Source organism: Solanum lycopersicum, chromosome 9 (assembly GCF_036512215.1).
Source record: "Solanum lycopersicum chromosome 9, SLM_r2.1".
Lineage (NCBI taxonomy): Eukaryota > Viridiplantae > Streptophyta > Magnoliopsida > Solanales > Solanaceae > Solanum > Solanum lycopersicum.
This window is the reverse complement of record NC_090808.1, coordinates 15,721,573-15,749,292: the sequence shown is the minus strand read 5'-3', so window position 1 is coordinate 15,749,292 and position 27,720 is coordinate 15,721,573. Positions and strand designations below refer to the sequence as shown.

General features: G+C 34.2%; 1 long non-coding RNA gene and 1 pseudogene across 1 annotated transcript; both read left to right on the top strand.

The window, feature by feature from the left end:
• Nucleotides 1-442: 442 nt before the first annotated feature.
• On the top strand, nt 443-8,270 carry LOC112942125 (uncharacterized). Its single transcript, XR_003248083.2, has 3 exons — nt 443-1,008; nt 2,260-5,753; nt 8,085-8,270. It is a non-coding gene; the product is annotated as an uncharacterized lncRNA (long non-coding RNA).
• Nucleotides 8,271-23,568: 15,298 nt separating this feature from the next.
• Nucleotides 23,569-26,519, top strand: LOC101266969 (uncharacterized WD repeat-containing protein C3D6.12-like; annotated as a pseudogene).
• The last annotated feature ends 1,201 nt before the right edge of the window (nt 26,520-27,720 follow it).

The following is a 27,720-nucleotide window of genomic DNA, read 5'->3' as shown; positions in this document are numbered from 1 at the left end:
ATTGTTGATACACAATTTTGACCGACCTTTAACAATTTTTAGGAATGCTATTCGATGTAATGCGTATTTTAAAAAATATATTTTGATTTAGAGTTTTAGTTGATTTTTCATGAAATTATATATTTTAGTATGTTTACTTTATAAAATTATTGTTAAAATATTTTAAAATTTATGCAATTTTTGATTATGTAAAAATATTTATAAAATTTGTAGTATTTTAATTGGATGGTATTTCCTCAATTTTTCTCAAAAATTTCAGCATATTCAATTGCAATCTTATTTCAATCATAGTCATCTTTTCATTTTAGTTCTAGCCAATATTTATTTCAATTTTGGCAATACCATCTAATTTTTAAATATTACCTTTCAATCTCACCCATCCATTAAATTCTAATCGAATCCTAACCCTCCATCTCTATCTAATCTAACGTTTGAGATCAACTTTTCCTATCTCTCTCTTTAACACCAAATGACCCAAAACCTAAAATTTTATCTCATTCTCTTCCCCTCTCTCTAGAGCAGCCGCCACCTCCACTCTCTCCTCTCCATTCGCTCCGGCGAGAGCAGCCACCGACGACGCCCCTCTCCTCTTCTACTCCCCTCTCCCGTTGCTCCTCCTCCCTCCTTCTCCTCTCTCACCCCTCTCTCCAGTCTCGTCTCCTCATCCCTAGCGAGAACAGCAACAGCTCCGGCAAGCTTCACTAGGCAGCATCGCTTGTTTCTCCTCTCACTTCTCCCCTCTGTGCCTCCCTCTTCTCCTTTCTCTCCTCCCCTCGCCTCTTTTAATCCATCCTCCCTTCTCTCTTTCTCTGCCGATACAGCAGCGCCAGATGAGTTGCAAGGACCAGCACTCCAGTGCTCGAAGAAATAGCAGCACCAGAGGATAATAAGCACCGAACAACAAATGATGGACTGAGGCGAGTCCTTTTCTTCTACGCTTCATTTTTCCGGCAGAGCTATGAGGTTTTTCTAATTTTTTGGATGACGGATCTTAACTGATCCGTCCAGGTACATTCTCTTAACTGTTAACCCATCTTTTAAAAACAAATTTTCCTAACTTGATTTTGAAAAACTTCATCTTGTATGCTACCTTAGGTAAATGACAGTCACTTGCCATATATAATTTCTTGATACTTTTGATGATGATCATGCTCTTACTTGTGATGATCAGATTTTTCGAATGTGCAGTATTCTAACCTTGTTGAATTTTTGTTCAAAGTTCGAGTTAGAATGTCAATATTTCCTTTAATTATATGTTGACATTATTACTTCCTTAACTTTTGAATACTGATCTTGATGATTCCTTCTTGTTTAGCGTCTGAGGAAATTGCTATTATTAGATTGCTTTCTTTTACAGTTTAGAATCGCCTCCTTCTCTAGTAAAAATAAATAAATAAAATAGAATGATGTTTGTGCTATTTTAGTATATGAAAGCATATTATGGTAGGTGATTAGGATCCAAATTGTACTGTTCCTTTAAATAACCCCTCTTTCACTTGGTATTATATATTATTTAAATTCTGGGTTGTCTTGCCTTAGTTAAAAGGTAGACAGATCTTTTATGGTAAACATATTCCATAAAAAAGGGGATGATTTTACATTAATTGATTCATTTACCTTAAATGTATTGTATGGATATTTTACTGAAAGAAATATTCGTATATGAAAAGATTTTGTGCGGATTTTACTAATTTTATTAAGGGAGCATATTTTCCATATTTTGCTACTGATTGGTTTTTCCTTTTCGTTGGCCCTCTCCTTCATTATATAAATAGACCCTTACTCAACTCATTCAATCACTTTTAATTCAAGTTCTCTCATTACTCTCAACTCTCATCTTTCAACTTGATCATTCTTTAAAATACTTTAAATATTCCTCTCCAATTCTTTAAAAAGTAAGAACTCTTGAATCATCCTTTGGACCATTTCTTGTTGTGTTGCTATTGTGGATCGAAACCTTGCTTAATACTTCATTAGTGATAAAATTTTCTGCGTAATTGGTTAGTCTTCTTTACTATTCTAAAATCTCGTTTTTACATAACTATCATTGTTGTTGTTGGAAACAAAAGGAAGCTTCCAAGATATTTCTCTTATCCTTTCTCCCTATGTGTGGTAACATGTCTTCATTTATGCTTTGTCCCTTTTACTTCTTATGTGTATTGTTTATATATGTACATATGAAAGTAATTTGTTACTATGAGCATTTTATATTATAACTATTTGCTCATTGTATATGTTTTACATTACCTCTTCTACCAGGTTTTGAACTTATAGTTCAAGATGTTGAAGATTTGCCTAGAAGAAATTGTGGACGAAGCCCCGTTCATTTTATTGTTATATATATTTTTATTTGTCCTTTATTTTTACTTGTAATGCTTGTATAACTCGTTAACTCTATATATGTGAAATAAATTTGGGGGATCGTTTAAGGGGGGTGGTATTATATGTTACTTGTCACTTTGTTGCAAAATCTTATTTAATTAATCAAGCTAGATTAAAAATCAAATATAATGATAAAAAGTTTTAATTGCTTGAATTCTTCTTTAGTCTGGTCTATTTTAGTACTTGAAACTAATTTGGTATTAATATTAATTAATTGTCGTTCTTCATATCCTTTAGGTGGTAATACTAATAAATAAAATCAACATCTTGTCATTAATTTGTTTTAAATGTTATGCCTACATCTAGAATCCATGCCTATTGGATTGAACTAAATATTTGCATAAAATGCCCGTAAGTGTTCATCAATATGGTTTGTCATTAGAAGTAATGACATAAGATTTAACTAATAAAATCAAGTTCATTTACTTAGTTGAAATAAATTTTCAGTGTGTTAAGTAATTGAAATCAATGTACTACACTTTTTTTTAATGTTAAATAATTTCTGCATTTATAATTTTCCTCTATCCGTATTGAAATTTATTCATAAACTATTCTCAATATGCTAAATCTACTTAAATGATCTGCTTGCATTCAATACTGCTCAAAGGTTATTTTCTGCTTTTGAACATTCCCTTGTCACATAAATCAGTTGGTAATTTTCTGCATGTTCACTTAAATTTTGCAACTTTAAATGCTTGTTGCCCCAATCAACTATATGAGTTTGTGCATTGTTTGGCTACTTAAAAAAATAAAATGGATGAATTTTCAGCATATTACAATATTAATTGTCAAATTAAATTTGTCCTTCACTAATCTCCATAATAAAAATGTTTATGCATGTGATCAATTTGCTACTGTCCGTAAAAAATATTTTTACATTAGTAATAAATTTATTGTCGTTCTTAAAATAATTTTTCGCCTTAAACAAAATAAATTCCATTTGCCTTGAATAAAATTTTTCTGCCTTAATAATTAAACCGACTACTATTCTAAAATATATATGCATGTGGGATCACTTCTTTGCTACTTAGAATCAAGAGAAAAACCTTTTTATTAATTCTGCTCACCTTAAATCAATTGAATATTTAAATCTGTATACATGTTATATGCGTATGCTCTCATAATTTTTTGTTTATTATAACTTTGTATGCTCACACACTTAGCATGAAGGCCTTTTCACAATTATGTGTTGTTTGGAAGCATGTCTAATTAAAATTTAGAGGCCAAATTGAAACCTACCATGCTAAAATGACCGTCTTGTTTGTCTTGTTTGTTTGACTTGGTGACAAGGAGAGCCTTATATTCTATTTTGTCTAAACCCACCCTTTAAGAGTCCAATGCCTCTTGGACAATCAAGTTGGGTCGATTAGGCACCTTTTAGGTATGAAATGCATGTGGTGGTAGGGTAGGGATAGTTGGCCCTAGGGAGATGATGACATCGACTAAGGCTTGAAAGACAAATCTTGATTTTGTTTGTCCCTATACGGGAGCCTATCGAAAAAATAAAAAGAAATTCGAGTGCTCATCCAAAAAGTCTCTTAGAGTCTCCCTTCCCTTTATCCCTTTATTTGTTTGTTTAATTATATTTGTTTTTTGGGGTTGAAATAAATTTTTTTTCTTATTTATATGTCTCCTTTCTATCCTCTCGCTTATCCTTTTTTAAAATGTCACTTAGTCTCGCATGTCTAATTCTTAATTAAAATAAGAATGTTATCCAAATTCTTTATTATTATATTATCACATAGTCTTGCATGTTATCTAATTAATAAAGTAGCTTTAATTATTCAATAATTCTTCTCACTTAGGCTTCACATGTTTAATTAATAATAAAGTAATCTTTATTGTCTAATATTATGTTGTCACTTAGCGAGCATGCTAATTATTTAACTAATAAATGAACTGACCTTATTTGTTACTTGTAACCCCTACATAGATTTCATGAGATACGACCAGAACCCACATTTGTGGACCTTAAGGGATGCCTAACACCTCCCCCTCGAGGTAATTTGAACCCTTACCCTGATCTCTGACTCGTTGACCTTAGTTAGACATAGTTAGGTTGGATAGGTGCTCTAACGTGCCTTAATTCGTTAGGTGATGACTCCAAAGTTAAAATCCCAAAAGAGTTGTTAGGTCGTGCACAAAAATCATTTTTACCAAAAAATGGGGCGCGACAAAATGACGACTTCTTTGGGGATATTGGGTTCTTAATATTATGTGTTTCATGCTTATTTATGTGGGGTTTACTTTATTTTGGTTATTTCATTATTTGTTAGGTGCTTACAATGTTCAGTTATTATTTTGTTGCCTTATTTACTATCTTCTTTCCATGTTCGATCCCTTTCCATCTTCCTTATTTGTTTATTACAATTTTTCACCTTTTTCCATTTTCCTTATTTGTTTATTTACATGTCTAATCCCATACCCTCTTTCCTTATTTGCGTAATTTTTAAATATATTTATATATTTTCTTTTCTTTATTTGTTTATGCTTATTTATTTATTATTTTATAAACTGCCTATATGTTACCACTTTCCAATTTAAATACTAAGTGTTTATTGCTTTGATAACTAGAATTTTGCTCATACTTCCCGCAATTGGCACCCTTTTTTTAATTTTGTTCTCGTGATGTTGTTATTTTGCACCTCTCACAACTACTTTATTTCTATTCAAATACCCATTATAGAGAGTCGGCAGATGCATGGACCTAACAGATAGTTTTACTACCGCAAAACCACAAGCCTCTCACATAGAATACCTTTCGAGTCCGTGTCAAGCCAACTCTTATAAGTCCTTGTTAGGTCATACATGCTGCATAAGCCCTAGGTGGTTTGACCCTTGGTGTCAATCCACATAATTAGTAGTCAACCTCTCGTCTAAAGGGCCCCAACACCCTTAGACAAATTGCATATTTATGTGTCAACGTGATCATAATAATTAAATCAAGCCAACTGTGCCAAAGCGGAGTTTAGAAGTTGTTTATTGTTTTATTTGCAGAGTCATGGATGAGTATGAAATCCCAAACCCTCAAATGGTGACAGAGGTGTGTCAGAGACTTATTCCTGGTGGATGGATATAAGGAGAGATAGAGAAAGGGAGATTCATCAATTGCTAGGTGGCCTCACATTTCTTATCTTTCTCACACCAAAACCTCACATGACTAGGGCACTACTAGAGTTTTGGGAACCTTTGAAGATGGTGTTCAAGTTTACAGATTGCAACTTGACACCAACAATTGAAGAAATTAGCGGTTTCATCGACCTTCCATACCATGAGTGTCAAATGATGATACCTTATAAATCGTTATCAAGGGAATTTATAAGAATCATGGGGATGAAGTCTAATCCAACCTTGACTTCTTTAGACCTTAGGTAGACTCATTTATACTTCTTATACTCACGATTTGGCCAAGATGATGGCTACTACATTTATGAATATGAATTTGAGTGCTCCATTGAAGAATGGAAAAAGTATCGTCTGGATGCCTTTGCCATTACCTTATTGGGATCTTTGGTTTTTCCTAAATCAAGAGGAAGAATCCATACATGTCTAAGGTACGTGGTTCGAGACCTAGCTCAAAGAGGGGGCGAGCCTAGGAAAACCATAGTGCCCATGATCCTGGCAGAGATAATGAGGCGTTACTTTATGTATTATGATGATCATGGCCTTGTTGGCACTACTTGAAGTACTATGATGATTTTTATAATTGAGTTATGTGAAGTATGATCATATCTATCTAAATGTGAAATAATGTGTAAGTATGTGTTCCTCCTATATATGTTAGGAGATCATGTTAGACTATGACCATAAGTTCATATGTGTAGTAGTAGAGTTGATGCATGATTGTCTGTAATTCTCTATATGAGTTGTGATTGTTATATTGATGATGATATAGTAATGAATAGGGTAACATAAAGATGATAAAGGTCCTTCCTAAGTGCTTCAAAGAATGATATTCTATATGGAATAAATTAAAGAATGTTGTGTCTTGTTTTGGTAGACTTGTGTCCATTACTTGATACATGTATGAATGATATGTGAATACGATACGTCTTGGCTAGGTAGTCATAGTGAATCCTTGTCATGTATGAATTAATGATATGTGAGACCTTAAATGATGTTAAGAAGGTCATGTACGTGGAACCGTAAACCTAGGGTAAAGTTATGTTATGAATGTGAAATCGAGAGCCGTAATGGTATCCTTAATGTAAAGTATGATGGACTTAGGTTTGATAGGCTGGAATGGCATCATATTATCCTTAGAGAATTCATGATGAGCTATCTATGTCGCTATTGTAAGGTAGCCCTAGTGGACCTCTTTGGTAGGGTGAATGTGATTGGGTTATGAACTAGATATGAGACCTCTTTGTATGAACCTATAATGGAAATTACTCAATGAGAACAAGGCTAGCACCAAGTGATTATTTCATGGGAAGTAGATCTACTTGAGAAGGATACTAGAGTACAATGTAGCTCTACTTGAGAATGAGATTAGAGTTCATAAAAGCCCTTCATATTCTTGAACCATGTGCCTTCATGGTATGTGTCCTAGTTCTACTTTTGGCAAGTAAAACACCCACATAGGAGTAGGTTAGAACTCTTATTCCATGTTTAGCTATCATGGTTTATGTCGGCTACTGCCTATTCTCATCATATGTGATACCTATTAGCATTATATAAGTTCTATGAGGTTTAGGTGGTGGTATGGGACTAGATATTGCACAATAGGCTTTGAAGATGTTAGTTAGCGTCCCTAGGTCTTATCCAAGACCATTACTTGAATGTCTTTTATGTGATGAATGAGTCTTAAATGAACTAATGAATGTAATGGATTAAGTTAAGAAAGAATGTTACATGAATAAGTACTTATCTAGAGTAGTTAAAGATTGTCTAGTTAAGGTGTGAAGGGGGCATAAGAATGGTCACTTAGTATCATTCCTAGATAAGTCTTAAGAATGACCCTATTTAGGGAAGATGGTTGATTATCTAGACAATATCTAAGCCTTAGGTAGTGTTAAGGATTATTTAGGTAATCTTGATGAGGTCAATCATGGACGTTATCTTCTTGATTTACTTATGTAAGTCTTTTGATAGCCTTTGGAAGGAAAATGTCATATCATTTATAAGTTGTTGTATTAAGTGAGACTTATTCTATCTTAGGTAGTCTATAGGATCTCTTAAGTGTGTGTGTAAGGGATTGTATGGGTGGTCACTTCACATCTCACTCAAGTGAGAATTAGAATCACCTTTAGTAGAAGAATCTCATGTTTGTATGTTTGGTGTCTTGTAAATGTGTATTGATCTCATTATAAGTGGTATTGAGGATCATTTAGGTGTGCCTAGATAGGTTGTATAGGCGACCTCTCTTTGTATTACTTAAGTGTGTCTTAGGATAGCTTTTAGTGAGGGGATTACATGCTAGAAAGTGTCTAAAGTAAAGATAAGGCACTTCACCGTACAATGAAGGAACTTCACTTTAATAGTGAATTGGTTCACTGAAAGTGACCTTAAAAATGTACTAAATTTCTTAAATGTCATCTTATGTGTTTCTAAGGTGTTAAATGTTATTCTTATGATTATTATATGATATTTTAGTGGAAAGATGCATATTTGCAATAAATGTCAGTTTTTATGATTTATGCATTATGTCATACTTAGTACATGTGTTTGTACTAATTCCATGATTTTTTTTATTTGTGAAGTGATTCATAGGTGAAGGTGCTTTCGGAGAGATAAGCTTGGATTCGAAGATCATCAAGCAATTTGAAGTATGTCCTCATTGACTCAAGGGCATAAATGTCTTTTATTTCCTTTATCGAAATATTGTAATAAACTAAGTATTTCTATATTCATACTTTATATGGGCCGTGTCCTACAGTTCTCTTGTGTCTAAGATTTGATGAAATGAGACTTAATATTTCCTATAAGTTTTATACGGAAGAGTTTTTGAAGACTTATAAAATGTTTATGAAAAGTTTTAATTCCGCACTACTTTTCATATGTTTATATGTGATGAATGATACGGAAGGGCTTGTACAAGACCTCCGAGAAGTCAAGTACACCGGTTGAACTCCGAGAGTGCCATATACTCTAGGGTGTGGTCTCGGGATGTGACAATATAACAGCTCATACTTAACTCATTGTCCTTCTTACTCAAATGAACTACTTCATTAGTAACATCTAAGTATGATTGTGTGAGGCTAACGTAGCATCCCATTCTACTACCAAAGCGAAGTACCTCTCGTTGGTCATTCTTGACCATAATCCACTTTTATAATTAAGACCTTAAGTTCATCATAACATATGAGCATTATGCCTCTAGTCCACCTCAAAGCACACTTGTTCAATCCATGTGAAGCATCCCATTCTACCTCACACACTAAGCATGTCTATAAGTCACCCTAATCCCTTTCTCTTTAGTTTAGGAGTCCCTAGTATACCTACTTCATATTGACAAGGAACTATCATCTTAAGTCAATCATATCATGGAAAGCAACAAAGTAACTATCTAATCTAAGCATACATATCATAGAGGTCATGTCATAGGTAGCTTCAAGTCATACTTGTGCCATGTATGGATAACATCCCATACTACTATCCACACTAAGTACTTCTCTAGACAACCTAATCCAAGCTAACTAAGGAAACAAACACCCATCCTAACCATCATGCAACCAATCATGTAGATGCAAGTTAATCATAGGGGAGCATAAATCCTCAACCCTAGGTTATCATGAGAAACTAATCTCAAGCCAATTCATGTAATTCATTTTGCTTGCAATACAAGCTATCATGAAATCCACCTTGCATGCAAGTCAATATAACATTAGGAAAGTATAGGTCTTTTCCCTAAAGTTGTCATTAAATAGTTTAGGCCTAACCTAGTCAAGCTATCATGCTGGCATTTTAGTCATCCTACTTCAAGTTAATCTTATGAGATCTACACTACTCAATCCCAAGCTATCATGGGAACCACCATTCCAAAGCTATCATGAGAACGAATATTCCCAAGCTATCATGATCAAACATCCTTGCAACATATGACCAAGCGATACATGAGATAGATTACTTCCTCCATCCCAAGTTATCATGAGGTTCATCACCTCATGCTATCATGAGACCTACCAATTAAATTAACACACCATGGAATTCATGTTACCAAGTAAACTAAACAAGAAGAGACTTATTCTATACAACTTCAAGCTATTTTAATTCATCATGTATTGATTCATCTAAGGTTATTAGGCCAACCTAGAATTCATCTATATAAGAGAACTTGCTTCACTAATCATGTTTATGTATGAGTGTAGAAGAAAAAGAAAATATTATCACAATTTCTTCATAATGACTTCACCCTCAAAACCCTAACATCAATGGGATACAAGTCCTACAATTGATTACTTCCCTTAATTCATCATGATCCATGTTCAATTATAAGTTAACTCAATCAATTTGATCCTTAGAAGGTAAGTATAGGCATACATGATAACATTAGTTCAACTCCAACTTTACAAGTCAAGACCATCCTAGATCAATTATTCCTATTTCAATTCATATCTAGTTTATAAAATTATGATCAATTAGCATATAATACAATAGAATTAAGAAGATCAACTTAGAACCTTCATCTGGCCTCTAATGGCCTAACATCACCATGATCACCTTCAAAATCAGATACTACAATTCACCATGAAAACCTCATTAAAACATCACATAATCATCCTATGATCATAATTGAATGCTACCCACCAGATTGGGATCACAATCAAGGCTTACCCAAAATGTAATGGCAACCCTCTCTAGATTGGGGTTCTTTGGATTCACAATTGAGGAAAACAAGGGGGACTCCATGAATGGAAGATTCTATGTATGAATAAGCTTCACATACCTTAAATTAGATCCTCAAATATAGATTGAAACTCTGGTGAATTTCGTGCAAAAAGTTGCCTCAAATTTCTCTTCTTTAATAGTGTTCTTGAGAGAGTTTTGCAGAGGGAGAGATTTTGATCTTGGAATCTAAGGTCTGAAAGTATATCTTATTGTTTAAATACTCATAAAATACCTAAAACCACTTGATTTAACCGTCCATGCATTTATTTGAACATGGGGTGAATTTCCCATTCACCTCTTCCTTAGACAGGGTGTTGTAGGGAATCGCAGACTCCATCGACGACCTACAGTCGATGGACCGTCGATTGAATGATAGATACATCTTGCAGGTCCGTAGATTGGGATAGAAACTCTAAATATTGGGTCTTGAGCTCATATTATATGTATGAGGTTATGCCTCCCATCGATTAGGCATTGTCTTGTTGATGGAGCGTCGATGTCTGTCGTCCTTTGACATTGCCAAGGCAGTGCATTGTCCACATTTTGGGTCCTTCTCAAGGACCCTTTGAGTGGTACTTGGTGAGTCGTGCCCAAATGTTTCCACACCCAATACGTCCTTCTAGATGTTAGGAACCTTTTCCATCAATTTGAGCCCCAAACCCTACATAAAACCTCATGAAACATATTAAGGCGCGTAATTACGTCTCATGGCTAACTTTTAAACGTCTAGGACTTTCTTGGATGTTTTACCTCCAAACTCTTCCAAACATCACATACTGACTCAAAACACTACATTAATCATTTTAATTCCTTCTAAGATCATGACACAAATGTTAGTCTCTATTTGGACCTAATTCATTTTGGGGTCCTTACAATATCCCCCACGTAGAAAACATTTGTCCTCGAATAAAACATTATTAAACACCTCTTAAAAGAACAATTATACAGTAGCAACCCATTGTGCATGCATTAAACCTAAATGCACATACTCAAATCAAGGAAACAATTCACTTCCAAGTTAGACTTAGCTACACATAACCATAGAGAGACCTTATGAAAAAGGCTCCTTATCCCCCACTTTGGAATGTGCTACACATGTCTTTCTAACATCAATTCCTCATCATTAGAAAACAGCAAAATCAAAAGACAATTCATAATCATATGAAATTCTGAAAATTTTCATAAATCATTAAAGAAACATATACCAGAGAGGGACATAACGAGATCATTCTTGATCACCCTTGGATCTGAGAGCATAGAACCAATTCCTCTTTGGAGGACTATATTCCACTTGATTAGTATCAACTTGCTTTCCTTCTATCACATTAGCTTTTGCCTTAGTACAATCTTTCATCATATGACCACTCTCACCACACCCATAACGACCATCTTTACTGACCAAGAGCATACCCGCATGTTCTTACCACACCTAGGGCAAGTAGGTCGAGAGTACTCATTTCTCTTCTCATACCTAGAAGTACTAGAGCAGCCATGTCCGGAAGACTTTTGTCGATTCTTAGAACGACCATGTCCATCCGACCCTTCATTTTACATCCTACTTCTCTTTGTCTCCTTCTTAAGCTTGGATTCATCTATTTGTTGATAAAACACCATTAATTGGGAGATATCCATATCATCTACAAGCATTGTCATCAGGCACTCTTCTTCCACTAGTTCAGACAACCCCGTCATGAACCTATTCGTCAAGTCTCTAGGGTTTTCTTCCAAGCTTGGAGCATACTTAGACAACTGAGTGAACTTAAAATATACTCATTAACACTCAACTTTCCTTGTTTGAGGTTTATGAATTCCCCCAACTTAGGCTCCCTCATTTCCCTTGGAAAGATCCTATCTAGGAAAGTCGACTTAAAAGTATCCCACTCTATGGGAACCGACCTTACCAGCGTAAAATCTTTCCATTTCTCATACCACACTTCAGATACGTCTTTTAATTGGTAAGACGCTAGCTCCACTTTCTCCCTACAAGTCAATCTCATAATAGCAAAAGTCTTATAAACCTCATCTATGAACCCATTTAGATCTTCCTCCACCTTGGATACACTAAATTCCTGATGGCTCATCCTTAACAACTCCCTAATTCTATAGGCACACATTCCCCCTATTGGGTTAACCACCATCTCCCTATTGGCTTGAGCCGTCAATGATTGAGCCAACAAGTTCATATAAGTCCTAAATTCCTTTAGAGTCAAATTTACCACTTGAGAAACATTAGGAACTTGAGAAGGGACGTGATTCCCTTTGGGAGGAACCTCTTTATCCTCATGGCCACCTTCTTCCCTTCTAGCATTAGCCCTAGTGTTAGCCATAACCTGGAAAAACTCACAGGAAAACATTAGAAGAAGGCTTACTTAAACCAAACTCTATGGAACGACTTAATGAATGAAGAAGTGAAACTTTCCTCAGAATCTGCAGCCTCCTACTCATAGATGTGTCACGACTTATCTCAATGAATAAAACTCTAATAGACGTGGTTTTGAGACGTCCTAAGAACATTTCATAACCTTAGGCTATGATACAAAGTTTTTCATCACCCAAAGTGCACCATAGAAGAAACGACATCATTCAAGTCGGAACACAGCGTACTTGACCTCTCGGAGGTCTTGTACAAGCCCTCAGACATCATTCATTGCATATATATGAAAAGTAGTGTAGAAATAAAACCTTTCCTTTTTAAAATATAATGCGGAATCATTTCATTAAACTTCTAACATATGACTACAAAACCATGTATGACATCATGAGTACAATAGTCTTGGGTCACAACCCATAAAATCATAACATCGAAAAGAACATAAAAGACATCATAGTGGTTGTACCCTCATATGCTATGAGGACTCACCAATATTCACTTCTTGAAACCCTTGGAAACTCTACAATTCAAAGAAACTCAATATCGTCAAGACCCTATATTAGATTAGAATGTAGGTAAAATATGTGTTAGTATGAAATGTACCAAGTATGAAAACTATCGTACCGAACATAAGATATCTCAAAGGATTAGTCAATAATAGACATAATCATAAGAGATAAAGATATAAGAATAACATGAATATAATAAGAATAATAAAGCATCATAAATCATATAAGAGTTCATACTTAATTCATTGTCCTTCTTACTCAACTACTTCACAATCCACCTCCAAGTATGCTTATGCAAGGCTAAGGTAGCATACCATACTACTACCAAAGCTAAGTACCTCATTTTGGTTATTCTTGATCATAATACACTTTCATTATTAAGATCTCAAGTTCATCATAACATACGAGCACTATGCCCATCGTCCACCTAAAATCACACTTGTGCAATGCATGTGAAACATCCCATTCTACCTCAAACACTAAGCATGTTTTGAATTCACACTAACACCTTTCTTTTAAGTTTAGCAGTATCTAGTAGACCTACTTCATATCGACAATGAACTATCATCTTAAGTCAATCATATCATGAAAAGCAACTATAGTAACTATTTAATATAATCATGCATATCAAAAAGGTCATGTCATAGGTAGCTTCAAGTCATACTTGTTCCATGTATGGATAGCATCACATACTACTATTCACACTAAGTATTTCTCTATACAACGTAATCCAAGCTAAGGAAGGAAACACCTATCCTTACCATCATGCAACCAATCATCTAGATGCAAGCTAATCATAGGGGAGCATGAACCCTTAAACCTAAGCTATCATGAGAAACTAATCCCAAGATAATTAATGTAATTCACCTTGCATGCAAGACAAGCTATCATGAAATGCACCTAGCATGCAAGTCAAGCTAACATTAGGAGAGTATAGGCCTTTCCCATAAAGATGTCATGAAATGGTTTAGGTCTAACCAAGTCAAGCTATCATGAGGGCAATGTAGTCATGCTACTTCAAGCTAATCTTAGAGAGCTACACTATTCAATCCCAAGATATCATCACCATTCCCAATCTATAATGACAACAACCAATCCCAAGATATCATGATCAAAAATCCTAGCAACACATGACCAAGCTAAACATGACAGAGATTTCTTCATCTATCTCAAGATATCATGAGATTAAACACCTCAAGCTATCATGATACCTACCATCTCAAGCTAACACATCTTGGTCTTATCTTACCAAGTAAACTAAACAAGAAGTGACTTATTCAATGCAAGTTCAAGCTATTCTAATTCATCGTGTATATCATCTTAGGTTATTAGGTTAACCTAGAAATCATTTATGTGAGAGAACTTGCTTCTCTTATAATGTTCATGTCTAAGTGTAGAAGAGAAAGAAAACATCATCACAATCCCTTCATAGTGACTTCACCCACAAAGCCCTAGCATCAATGGCATACAAGTCTTACAATCAATTAATTACCTTAATTCATCATGATCCGTGTTCATTTACAAGTTAATTCATTCAATTTAATCCTTAGAAGGTAAGTCTAAGTATGCGTGCTCACATAGGTTCAATTCCAACTTTACAAGTCAAAACCATCCTATATCAATTAGACTAGTTCAATTCATATCTAGATGATTCAGTCATGATCAATTAGCATATGATAGAATAGAATAGAATTAATAAGATTATCATGATCAATTAGCATATGATACAATAGAATTAATAAGATTAACATAGAACCTTCATCTTGCCTCTAATGGCCTAAAATCACCATGATCACCTTCAATATCAAATACTACAATTCACCATGAAAATCTCATGAAAACATCACAAAATTATCATATGAACATAATTGAATGCTACCACTAGATTGGGATCACAATCAAGCCTTATCCACAATGCAATCTTAACCTTCTCTAGATTGGGATTCTTTGGATTCACACTTGAGGAAAACTAGGGGGACTCTATGACTGGAAGAATCCACGGATGAATAAACTTCACATACCTTAAATTAAAGCCTTAAATCCAACTTTAAACCTTGGTGAATTTCATCCTAAAAGGTGTCTCGAATTTCTCTTATTCTTTAATGGTGTTCTTGAGAGAGTTTTAGATAGGGGGAGGTTTTGATCTGGGAATAAAAGGTCTAAAAGGGTCTCTTATTGTTTAAATACTCATAAAATACCTAAGACCACCTATTTTACTTACACATCCATTTATTTGGACGTGGGGTTTATTTCTCATTCACCCTTTTATTAGACAGCGCGTTGCAAGGAATTGTAGACTCCATCGACGACCTTCAGTCGACGAACAATCATTTGAACAACAGCTCCATCTTGCAGGTCCGTTGTTTGCGATAGAGACTCTGCAAAATGGGGGCTTTAGCTTAAATTCTAAGTACAGTGTGATGCCTCCCATCGACGAGGCGTCGTCTTGTTGACGGTTTGTCAATGTGTAACGTCTTTTGACATTGCCTAGGTAGTGCACTGTCCACCTTTTGGGTCCTCCTCAAGGACCCTTCGGGTGTTCCTTGGGGATTTGTAACTGGACTTTTTCACCCCAAATGCGTTTGTCTAGATGTTAGGAACCTTTTTTATCAATTTGATCCCCTAACCCTGCATAAAACCTCATGAAACATACTAAGGCATGCAAGCACGACTCATGGCTAAATTTCGAACGTCTTGAACATTCTTGGATGTTTGACCTCTAAACTCTTCCAAACTTCACATGTTGCCTCTAAACACTAAAACTAATCATTTAAGACCTTCTAAGCTCATGACACACATGTTAGGCTCTATTTGGAATTAATTCATTTTGGGTCCTTACACTCTATGTCATGTAATAAAACTCTTGAATTCATAATTCACCTTCAAGAGAGAGTTAAGAGTAGAGTTCAAGAAAAAAAGTTCAATTTTGATTTCTTTGAGATCCATCATAGATTTGAACTAGGTTTTGAGGAAGTAAACAAGAGAATGAGAATAGTCATATACATGAGTTCATGTAGTTATGTAGACCTTTGAGTCGAGTTGTTTCATGCCCATAATTCAATATGAACTTCTTAAGTTGGACATCTTTCAAAGATGGGGTATCTTCAAGTTATACACCATTAATGTTGATTTCCTAGTCCGTCTTTGAGATTAATTCTTAATCAGCTGACTATTACATGTTACCCATGAAGTCCTTGAGTTAAATTGTTCATAACCATGATTCCACATGAACCCTATAAGTCAAACAATCTTGAGATGAGAAGTACCTTTGAGATCTCGAGTTGAGTAGTTCATGCTCATAATTCCGCATGAACCCTCCAAGTTGAAAATCATGAAATCATCCATAAACATGAAATCATGAACCTTGAATCCATACTTCAATTCAAGGAAGTTAAAACTCAAGTATAAAGTTCAAAAGGAAGTTACAGTAAAGTTCGTAAAGGTTTTGAAGAGTCTTATTTAAACATTTTTAACTTTGTTTTTAAGACTCAAGTTTCATGATAAGTAAAGAGTAAGTTGAAGTTCTTTTATTCATAGGTACAAGGGGACTAAGTATTCCCAAAGAGACTTAAAATATTTTAACATTTAACTAGTAAAGAACTTTGATTTCCAAGGAGCCTTAGGGCAAATTTTCATAAAATGAACTATAGCTTTCTAAAAGAAGCAGACAAGGAAACTAAGATTTCCATGATAGCCTTTGAGCTAAGTAATTTTGAGCACTAATCTCAAAACACAGAATTAGTATGTTTTTAAAACATAAGAGTCCGTGTATTTTTGGGAGTAGTGTTGAGCACCGATATGGTAGAGATTTCACATAACTCATAGCCCTCATATACTATGTAGCCACCATGGTTAGAAAAGGTTCATACATTTTAGATGAACCATTTTCAAAATATACTAGTGGATCTACTAGGTAGTTCAGGTCTTATACTGTTGGCCGCGTATAGGATGCGCTAGCAGCATGAGGTGGATCGTTGTATCATCACTATAGCTCTTAAGTGATGGTTGTGATTAGAGAAACTCCCACAGAAGTTATTGTATTTTCATATACAACAATTAATTGTATTTTCATATACATTTCAGAGTTATATTCTATCCTTGTTATATTCACAGAGTTGAATCATATTTTTAACAATTTTTCTTTATATTGCACTTGTTTTAAACTTCTTTTTATTGAAATGAGTTTAGATAAGTATAAAGAGTTCAGTATTTCGAGTTAAGTACATTAATTTGAGTATCTTGAGTTAATTTCTTCATTGAGTCGACAATCATATCTTTGAAGTTTAGTATCTAATCCTTAAGTTGCGTATCTTATTCTTAAGTTAAGTTGAGTTGAGTGAGTTTGAAAAGAGGTATTGTTTCTTTTTTATTCAAGTTTCAAGCTTATCTTATACTTTAGAATTCCCCTTATATGCTCGTACATTCCACTGAGTCAACTGACCTGCATCTTCTCATGATGCAGACACAGGCATTCAGGATCATCAGCAGGAGCTTCGTTGATATATCCGAGAGTTCGAGTTAGCTATGGTGAGTATCCTTGCATTCGGAGGATTTCATTTATTTTTTAGTTTAGTTAGGAGGTCGTGGGTCTTGTCTCGTCTTCCATATTATCAGTTAGAGGCTTCATAGATAGTCAGCTTACTTAAGAAGCATGTATTATTCATTTATTTTGTTAAATGATTTAATGATTTAAGTTGTATATTTTATGGCGAGTTTAATATATTATTTTATTCAGAGTTAAACTTTAAAGTTAAGGCTCTGTATTAGAGTATTGATTTTCTTCAGTTTTAAGCTTTTACATGCTTAAGTTAGTTTTCCGCTTGTAGTCAGCCAGGATGAGGGTTCGCTTGGGGACCAAAAATGATCTACGAGTGTCGGCCACATCCAAATTGTAGACTCGGGTCATGAAAAAACCTTAAAATTAAGGAAAAATTTTCAAAACAACAATATTTTGACATTTAATAGGATCCCTTAGCAATACTTTCAATATTTATTAAAAATGACAATATTTTAGTATGTTATGGATTGATTTATTCTTTTTCTTTATTTAATTTAACATAATATAATTAAGAAATAACAAAATAGAGAAAATCAAGGGGGGAAATATTTCAAATTAAATTAAGTTGATGAAAATCTTTATTATTTTCCTTGCAAAAGATTATGAGACCTAAAATAGGTGATCTCTTCCTTCTTCCTAAAGATATTATTTGTCCTTATCTTTCAAAACTAGTTTATTCTTATGAAACTTATGATAATACCTTAGAGTTTTATCAATTAAAAATTTTAATTTTTTAAAATTTACAAATTTGAACACCTATAGTTTTATATGTTATTTGACATACTTTTCTCACAGTGTATTTATTTTATTTACCAGAATTTTGTACCATTTCTTAAATTGTATTCATTCTAATATGTATGTTATTTATATTTGTATTCATTCTAGTTTTCATGTTATATTTTTATATGTCATTTGACATACTTTTCTCACAGTATATTTATTTCATTTACCAGAATTTTGTATCGTTTCTTTAATTGTATGCATTTCAATATGTATGTAATTTTTGTATTCATTCTAGTTTTCATGTTGTATTTTTTAATTAATTCGTATTCATTCTAATAGGTATATCAAATGAATTTGTAGTTCATTATGGTGGGATGGGTTTCTTTGGTACTTGGAATGAGAACTGTTTGGAGGATGGGCTGCTAGGATTTTAAGGCAACAATGGGCTGCTTGAAAAAAAATTTTGCCCATTTAATTGCAGTTATTGCCAACCAGAGTTTAAGAGATAGCCAACTTGACTTAATTAGTGAATTCGGCTAAAAAACAAGTAAGACAAATTAATATAAATAACTAACGATCTTCTTAAGCTAAACAAGATAAAATAATTAACTTAATGATATATTAATTATCTCAAAATATGGCCTATATATAATCCAAACTAATTAACAAAATATCCAATTAAAAACAAAATACTTTTTAGACAATTTTCAAATATTCATAAAATATACTAATTATAAAAATAATTGTGTGACCATTTCAAATTGATTGGAATTTAAGAAACTCGATGATTAATTTATATTGTTGAGGGCCAAAATTAGTTGTCAACAATGAAAAGTCAGTACTCAAAACTCAACGATACTTCTCATCTACAAAATACCCAATCAATAGGGTTCATGCTGAAATATAAACATGAACGAATCAACTCAAAAATCTTAATGCATAACATATAGCAATTCAATAATAAGGAATAGAATTTAAAAAAGAATTAGAACTCAAGAACTAGAAATCAACTCATCTCAAGAATACTCAAATCTAGGGAAGATTCCTAAATTACTCTTTTACTGATTCGAAAGTAGATGTAGCATGTGAGGACAAACTATTCCAACACTATGATATATAGTCTTACATACTTGGAAGAACAAGGTTTGTAAAGAATCTTGAAAAAAAACTTGATTAGTTATTTCTTAAAATAATTATTTCTTATAGTGGTTTGTTTCATAGGAAAAACTTTTGAAACTTATAATTTGTTTTCATGGTTTTAGTAGTTGAAAAATTAGACTTAATTGCAGATAGCAAGTGGTTATGTGGAAAGAAGCATTAGAATCTGGAAATCCGAGAAAGGAATATGTGAAGCACACCAAATGGACATAAATTGGTTGTGATGGTCCTTCGTTACAATAACCTTGAATCATTACTATATAACAAATTAGTGTATTTACTGCTTTCGTTGTTTTACTAAGTGTACCAAGTCAACGTGTTTGTTCCTCCAATACTTGTGTAATATGGATAAATTTAACGGGAAAGTGGTGCAAATGCACATAATGGTATTGAGAATCTTTCAGGAACTACTACAACTATTGGAGGATGTGTATGGAGGCTTATCTTCAAGGTCAAGACTTGTGGAAATTGGTAGCTGGTTCACATGTAGAAATTTTAGCAGATACCCCTGAAATTGTTGAACCATGTAGGAAATGGAAGATCAAGTGCAGGAAGGCTCTATTTTATTTAAGGACATCGATTAGAAAAAAGTTCATTGATCATGTCTGTGATGTTGATTCTCCACGGCAAGTCTAGGAAACTCTTGAAAGGTTATTTTTCCAAGAAGAATACAACAAGATTACAATTCTTGGAAAATGACTTGGCAATGACAATACAAGGAACCATGTCAATTTCAGAATACTTCTTCTAAGTGAAGAATATTTGTGCTGAAATTTATAAACTAATGCAACCGAAACGATTATTGTAGCCCGTTTAAGGAGATTTCTCATCTGTGGTTTAAATAAGGACTATACTCCTTTAGTAACCTCATTTCAAGGGTGGGCACAACAGCCATCAGTTGAAGAACTGGAAAATCTGTTGTCTAATCAAGAAGCTTTGGCTAAATAAATGTCCAAAGTTTGAACTCTGAACATGGAGTTGTTCTTTTTTCAAAAGGAAAGTTAAATGAGGATGATCCAGAGAAAGGTACTAATCGGAGGCAGGTTTCTGGCATTAGTTCGCAAGGATACAAATCAATCTGGTGCCATAGGTGTTGGAAGCTCGGGTATATTCGAAGATATTTTCGTGTTAAGATCTCCAAAGCAAATGTTACTTGTGAAGATGAAAAAGATGATGAGCATAAATGAGACCATTGCTTTACTATTAAAGACGTAGAAATAAAAGATAAAGTGGTGTTTGAATCGGAATCAAATAAATCTCATATCAATTATCTTGATTTCAAGAATGAGTGGATCGTTGATTCTGGTTGTACACACTATGTAACTGGTGATGATTCATTATTTTCAGAGCTGCGACAACACAAGGGAGAAAGAGTTATTGTAACAACTGATAACTTGACTTCTCGATAATGAAGAAAGGAGTGGTTGAAATTGGTATTGATGATACAAACATCAAGATACAATGATGACTATCATGTTCTAGGTTTGAAGAAGAATCTAGTTTTAGTTTCTCAAATTACTGATTCTGGAAAATATGTTTTGTTTGGTCCAGATGATGTAAAAGTACTTGATAGCATGAAAAATATTGAAGTGGATGTTCTGTTTGTTGGTAAGAAGAAAGACTCTTTATTTGTCATGTCAGTTTGAGAGGCATATGTAAAAAGAACAAGTCAAATAGATAATGCAGCGATATGGCACACTCAGTTGACGCATTAAGGTTATCAAATGTTGCAAAAGATCTCTTCCGATAAACTCTTGGATGGCATGCCCCCTCTAAAATTGCATTAGAAAAAGTGATTTGTCAAGGCTGCTAGTATGGGAAATCACATCGTCTTCCTTACAAAAGCTCATCTAATCGTAAATCAACTCCATTTGAACTAGTGCACACAGACTTGATGGGACCAACAGGAACAACAAGTATGCAATGATATTGGTAGATGACTTCTCTAGTTTTACTTGGGTATATTTTTTGAGGGACAAAAATGAAGCACTCTCCAAGTTCATTGAATTAAGCGACATCGCGGAAAAGGAGTTTGCACAAAAAATAAAGTGTTTAAGGAGTGACAATGGTTATGAATTCATGTCAACGAAGTTCTTTCAGTTTTGTGAAGAAAATGGCATTAAAAGACAAATGACGTGTCCCAATACTCCTCAACAAAACGGGGTCGCAGAAAGAAAGTTGGAACATCTCTCTTCAGTAAGTCTTTCATGGCTACACGATAAGAGTCTACCTCGCGAGCTATGGGCAAAAGCATTTCAATATGCATGTAAAGTCATAAATTGTTTACCTCCTTGGCCTGGTAAGGAAAAGACTCATTTTGAATTTCTACATGATCAAAAACCAAATGTTAGTTACTTTCAAGACTTTGGTTCTATTTGCTATGTTCATGTTCCTAAATCAAATAGAACCAAGCTTGATCCGAAATCACAGAATTGTATGTTTGTTGGTTATGATTCATACAGGAAAGGGTGGAGGTGCATGGATCCAGAAACCAAAAAGTTTATTACTTCTAAAGATGTGTTTGATGAAGTGTCATCTTGGTGTACAACCCCAAAATCAATTTTAGAGAATGTCACACTTGATGATTACAAAAATGAGTCATTGTTTTTTGAAAATAATGCTCAAGGAGTAGATGAATCCCCTAATCCAGCTAGGCAACCCTCGTCTTTGTAAAATGGACAGGAAATGGTTAGAATATCTTTGAGGGATAAAAGGCAACCAAATCATCTCAAAGATTATCAAGTAAAGCTGAACCACTGTACTCTAACTTCATGTTTCTTTACTGGAGCATTTGATGAAGAACCTACATGCTACGAGGAAGCTAAGGGCTGTCAAAAATGGGAAATAGAAATGCAAGAAGAAATTTATGTCTTGAGGAAGAGAATGATACATGGGAGGTTGTACCAAAGCCAGAAAGCAACAAACCAGTTACTTGTAAATGGGTCTATCGATTGAAAAAGAAATCAGATGACACAATCAAAAGATGCAAAGCTCTTTTCATATCTCGTGGATTTTCTCAAAGTTATGGGAAAGGCTATGAAGAGACCTTTAGTCTTGTAGCGAAAATGGTATATGTGAGAACAGTTTTCTCACATGCTGCTTTTAGAAATTGGAAGCTAGGGCAACTTGATGTAAAGAATGCATTTCTTTATGGAGAGTTGGATTGTGAAGTTCTAATGGAGCAACCTCAAGGGTTCATCTCTAAACAATTCCTCAACCATGTTTGTCGATTGAAGAAAGCGTTGTATGTCCTCAAACAAACTCCACATGCTTGATATGGAAAATTGCACAATATTTTAATTTTTTGTGGATTTAAAGTTTCTGATTCAGATTCTAGTTTTTTGGTAAAATTAGAATCACAAATCCATTTGTTGGTTTTATTATACGCGGATGATATGATATTTACCGAAATTCATGAAGAAGAAATATTTCTATTGAAGGATGATCTGTCAATTCCATTTGAGATGAAGAACATAGGTGAGGTTGAATGTTTTCTTGGTTTGGAAGTGGAGAAAATCAGCAAAGGGTACTTCATATGTCAAAGAAGTTATTCTAAGAATTTTTTGAAGCATTTAGCAGGAAACTCGAATGGAGATAAATCTTAAGATGGAGAAAGATGAAGGTAAGTTGTTGAAGGATACTAGATCGTTTCGACAACTTGTTCGTAGTTTCATTTTTTTAACTATCACAAGGCAAAAAATTACATATTCTATTAATTTGTCCCTCAATTTATGCAAGATCCAAGAACTCCTCATTTAGAGGCAGCAAAAAGGATTCTACGTTACATAAAAGGTTCGGTTGATTAAGGTCTTATGTATGGGAAAGGGATTGATTTTGTGTTGCAAGGATTTATATATGCAGATTGGGCATGTGACACAGCTCGTCGCCGTTCAACTGCAGGGCATTGTTTCAACCTTGGATCTATGGTTGTTTCTTGGTGTAGCAAAAAGCAATCCATTCTTGCTTTGTCTAGTACAGAAGTGGAATATATAGCAGCGACAATGGCAGCTCAAGAATGAATTTGGCTAAAATGTTTGATGGGAGATACTTTTGGAAAAGTGGACTGCACTATGAAAATTCAATGTGATAATGAGAGTGCCAACAAACTTGGTTCAAATCCAATTTTCCATGGGGGAAGAAAACACATAGAAGTTTGTCACCATTTTATTCGAGAGGAAGTATTTAATCAAGAAATTGAGTTGAAAGGAGTTCATGCTAGTGCACAAGTAGCAGATATCTTTGCAAAGGCTTTAGAAAAGCCTGATTTTGGAAAGTTTAGAGTTTCTCTTGGGACCATTGATAGTAAATATGCACTAAGAGGGAGTGTAAAAAATTAGTGTATTTACTGCTTTCGTTGTTTTACTTAGTTTACCAAGTCAACGTGTTTGTTCCTATATTTTGGGGAAGGCTAGAGTCAATAACAAAGTATATCAATACTTTGATATGTCTGCACCTCTTACGAGTCAAGTTATACTACTTTTAGGAGTTAGTTATAGCTTTAGAGTTCATGTTATAAATTTCTCTTTTCTGCTGTATTTTCATATAAGCTTTCAGTGAAAAGGTTAAGTTATTCTCCTGTTTGTATGCCTCTTTTGATCATTTCAATAAGAATTTTATGTTCAACTCTTTGTTTTATACTAGCAATGGGAAGCAAAGATAATGACATTATTTTATGGGATGTGGTGGGTGAGACTGGCATGTTTCGTCTTCGGGGACATGGTGATCAGGTTCCTACTATCTTCAAACTAGCCATAACGTACTTTCATTTCTAACTCATGTTTTACTTTTGAATTTTTAATTTTGTTCCATTGCCATCTATGTTGCAGGTTATTAATATTGCATTCTTAGGTTCTGGCAAAACATTGGTGACGACGTCTAAGGAAAAGTTTTTGAGGGTATGGGATCTTGATACTCAACATTGCGGCATGCAAATTATAAGTGGACATCATACCGAAATATGGTCCATAGATATTGACCTTGAGGAAAGATATCTGGTCCGCAGTTACTTCAAAGAATTCATTGGCTACCTTAGCATTGTCTTTGAACAATAATGTATTCAAATTTCATGCCGTAGAAAGTAGCTCAACCACTAAATTGAGTGCTATTGCGATTGAGGGGCATCGCGATGATGTCAAAAGTCTCACTCTCAGCTCAGATAATACTCTTTTGATGTCGACTAGTCATAATGCATTTATTGATCTTAGAAGTTGTACTTGTGTAGGAGTAGTGGAAGCCCATGGTGGTGGTGTTAGTCAATTGCTCTAATTCTAGATGGGACATGTTTTCTGACTGGCAGTGTTGATCAGGACGTTAAATTCAACTAGTGAAAAAGGCTGGTGAAGTTCGTTATCTTACTTTCTCTATCTAACAGTGTAATCTTAACAGTGTAGTACTGTTATAAAAGGCTGGTGAAGTTCGTAATCTTACTTTCTCTATCTAACAGTGTAATCTTAGAAGTGTAGTACTGTTATCTGCGCTTTCCAAATTTAGCTGCTCAACAGCTACAATGGTGGTCTTATACTTGGTAAAAAGGGGCTATGAACAAAACAAATAGTACTCCCTCCGTTTCAAAAAGGATGACATAATTTGACTTGGAACGAAGTTTAAGAAAAGAAGAATATTTTTTAATCTTGTGGTTCAAGATAAAAGTTATGACAAATGTACCAAAATGCCCTTTATTCTTGTGGTCTTAAACATGGCACGTGGAAAGTTAAAGTGTCGCCAAAAAAGGAAAGGGGTCATTCTTTTTTAAACAAACTAAAAAGAAAAAATATGGACATTCTTTTTTAAACGAAGGGAGTAGCATAGAGTAATTGGTTGTTGTACTGTATTCTCATCTAAATAGGCATTTATCTAACAAAAATATGTTAAATCTTGCAAACACACTCTTGTTTTTTGACATGCACTACTTTCTGCTTGGAAAAAAGAACCCATATTCCTGCCGGTAAATAATGACAGGCTCTATTTATCGACATACACGGGTATAAGCATTTAACTGCATCTTGTACAAGGAGCTTGTTAAAGAATGATAAAAGTCCTACATTGGTGGTTAATGAGATAGGTTGACTCCGCATAAGTCTTGAAAAATTCTCCTCCCTTTGAGCTAGTTTTTCAGGTGTGAGTTAGGTAATACCTAATTTCACAGAGCTCAAAAATGAATTATGATGTTCTAATCGTAGCTGTGAGCCCTGATGGTAAAAATGTTGTTGTTTCTTTGTCGGACAACACAATAAATGTTGTTTTTCTTCATCGTATTCGAGTGAATTCTCTATTTTCTATCGGATCTTATTTAGACCTAATACTTATGACGTCCATATGTTTTCAGGTCTTCTATATGGATTCACTCAAGTTCTTTGTTTTTCTCTACGGTCATAAGCTTCCCGTATTCTGTATGAATACTTCTTCAGATGGGGATCTGCTTGTAAGTGGCTCCACGGACAAAAATGTGAAAATTTGGGTTCTAGTTTTGGGGATATTCATAAGTCACTTTTTGTGCAGGTGCCTTGATTAATCATTAACCATTATAACTAGGTAAAATTATACAACTAACAAATGCTTATATTATATTTTTATGACAGTTTTATGGGAGTTAAAATTGTGAGCAACACCCATTGGGGAAAGTTCGTCTAGTGAACTACTGACATCCTCACAAGTTTGAGTTGCTTTTAACCCTTAAAGGTCACAATGCTACAGTTTGGTGTCCTGCGATAGCTATTGTGGGGATTTTCTTAAAACAGGTTCCGTACGGCGTTGGGATCATACTGATGATGAATCTCTTTTTATTGAGTTATTATATTCTGCATCAGTTTCAGACAAAACGAATAATTTTTTAAGTTACTATTTGGAATTGCATGAAGAGAAAGAAAAGGGATTGGAAGAGATGTTTGAATTAGATATCGACAATGCATTTTAGAATAAGTATGTTTTGCAGAAGCCGAACATATACAAAGTGATGGAATCACAACTGCCATATCTAAAAGGTAGCTAATAAATAGTAAATACCAACCAATATTTTTTCACTCCAAAAGAGTTCAAGTAAAATACTACAAGAGAGAAAGAAGATCAAATGTCTTAGAAGATGTGAAGGCATGTCAGAGGTGTATTAAAAATGAATTAGGAGCTACCTATTTATGGAAGTGAATTCTTCATATTGAAGTCATTTACGACATTAAAATGTCAAGGTTTACCTTGTGAAACAATTTTATGGAACTACAAAAGGAACCTCAATAACCAACAAAAACATTTGTTGGTAAATTGGTGAGTTACCAACCAAATGCAAACTTATATTAATCCGTTCCTAAAAGGCTCATCGGTTTAATATTACCAATCGATTTTAATTTGTTGTTATTCACCAAGTAATTTTTGGTTTCCAACCGGTGTCCGGTACCCACAATGGAGTCCGACTAAATTTGAATTCAATTTCTATTGGTAAATTCATCTACCATTTTTGTGTCCGGTACCACTATTGGAGTCCGACTAAATCTGAATTCACGCCGAAAAATCTCACATTGGGGACGGTGTCCAGTACGCACATTGGAGCCTAACTAAATCCAAATTCAAGCCAGAAAGTTCTACATTGGGGGTAAAGCGATCTCTAATAAAGGCGACTTCGTACCCAAAGGGAAATGGAACCAGAGACCTCTTGGTCAAGAATGAAGGAGTACTTACCTCTACCCCGTTACCATTGTTGGTAATGTAATAAACAAATAATTAAATATTAGTATTTGAGCCTTAATTTGTTACTTCCTTTAAGTTAATAATGAGCTATAAGGAAAAATAAAATAAAAATTATTATTTAATCCTAGTGAATAACAAACTACATATTTTTAGCATTAGATCAAGTTAAAAACCTAATATAACACAAACACATGATAAAGTTTAGTATTTGACAAACACTATCACATAAAAATATATCAACACATAATAGGATGCAACATCATTATAGCTATAACATGTCACTAACCATTTTGTATCCATAGCAATAACACCCAACTATTGTGTCAAGAACAATTTGTTTAATCTTATTGATTTCACCTCACAATTCATTCCTTACTAGATAGAATGATATATACATTCACAAAATCATATAAATAATCAATGAAAAATATATACTCCCACCGTTTAAAAAAGATTGACCTAATTTGACTTAAAACGGAGTTTCAGTAAAGAAAAAAGACTTTTTAATCTTG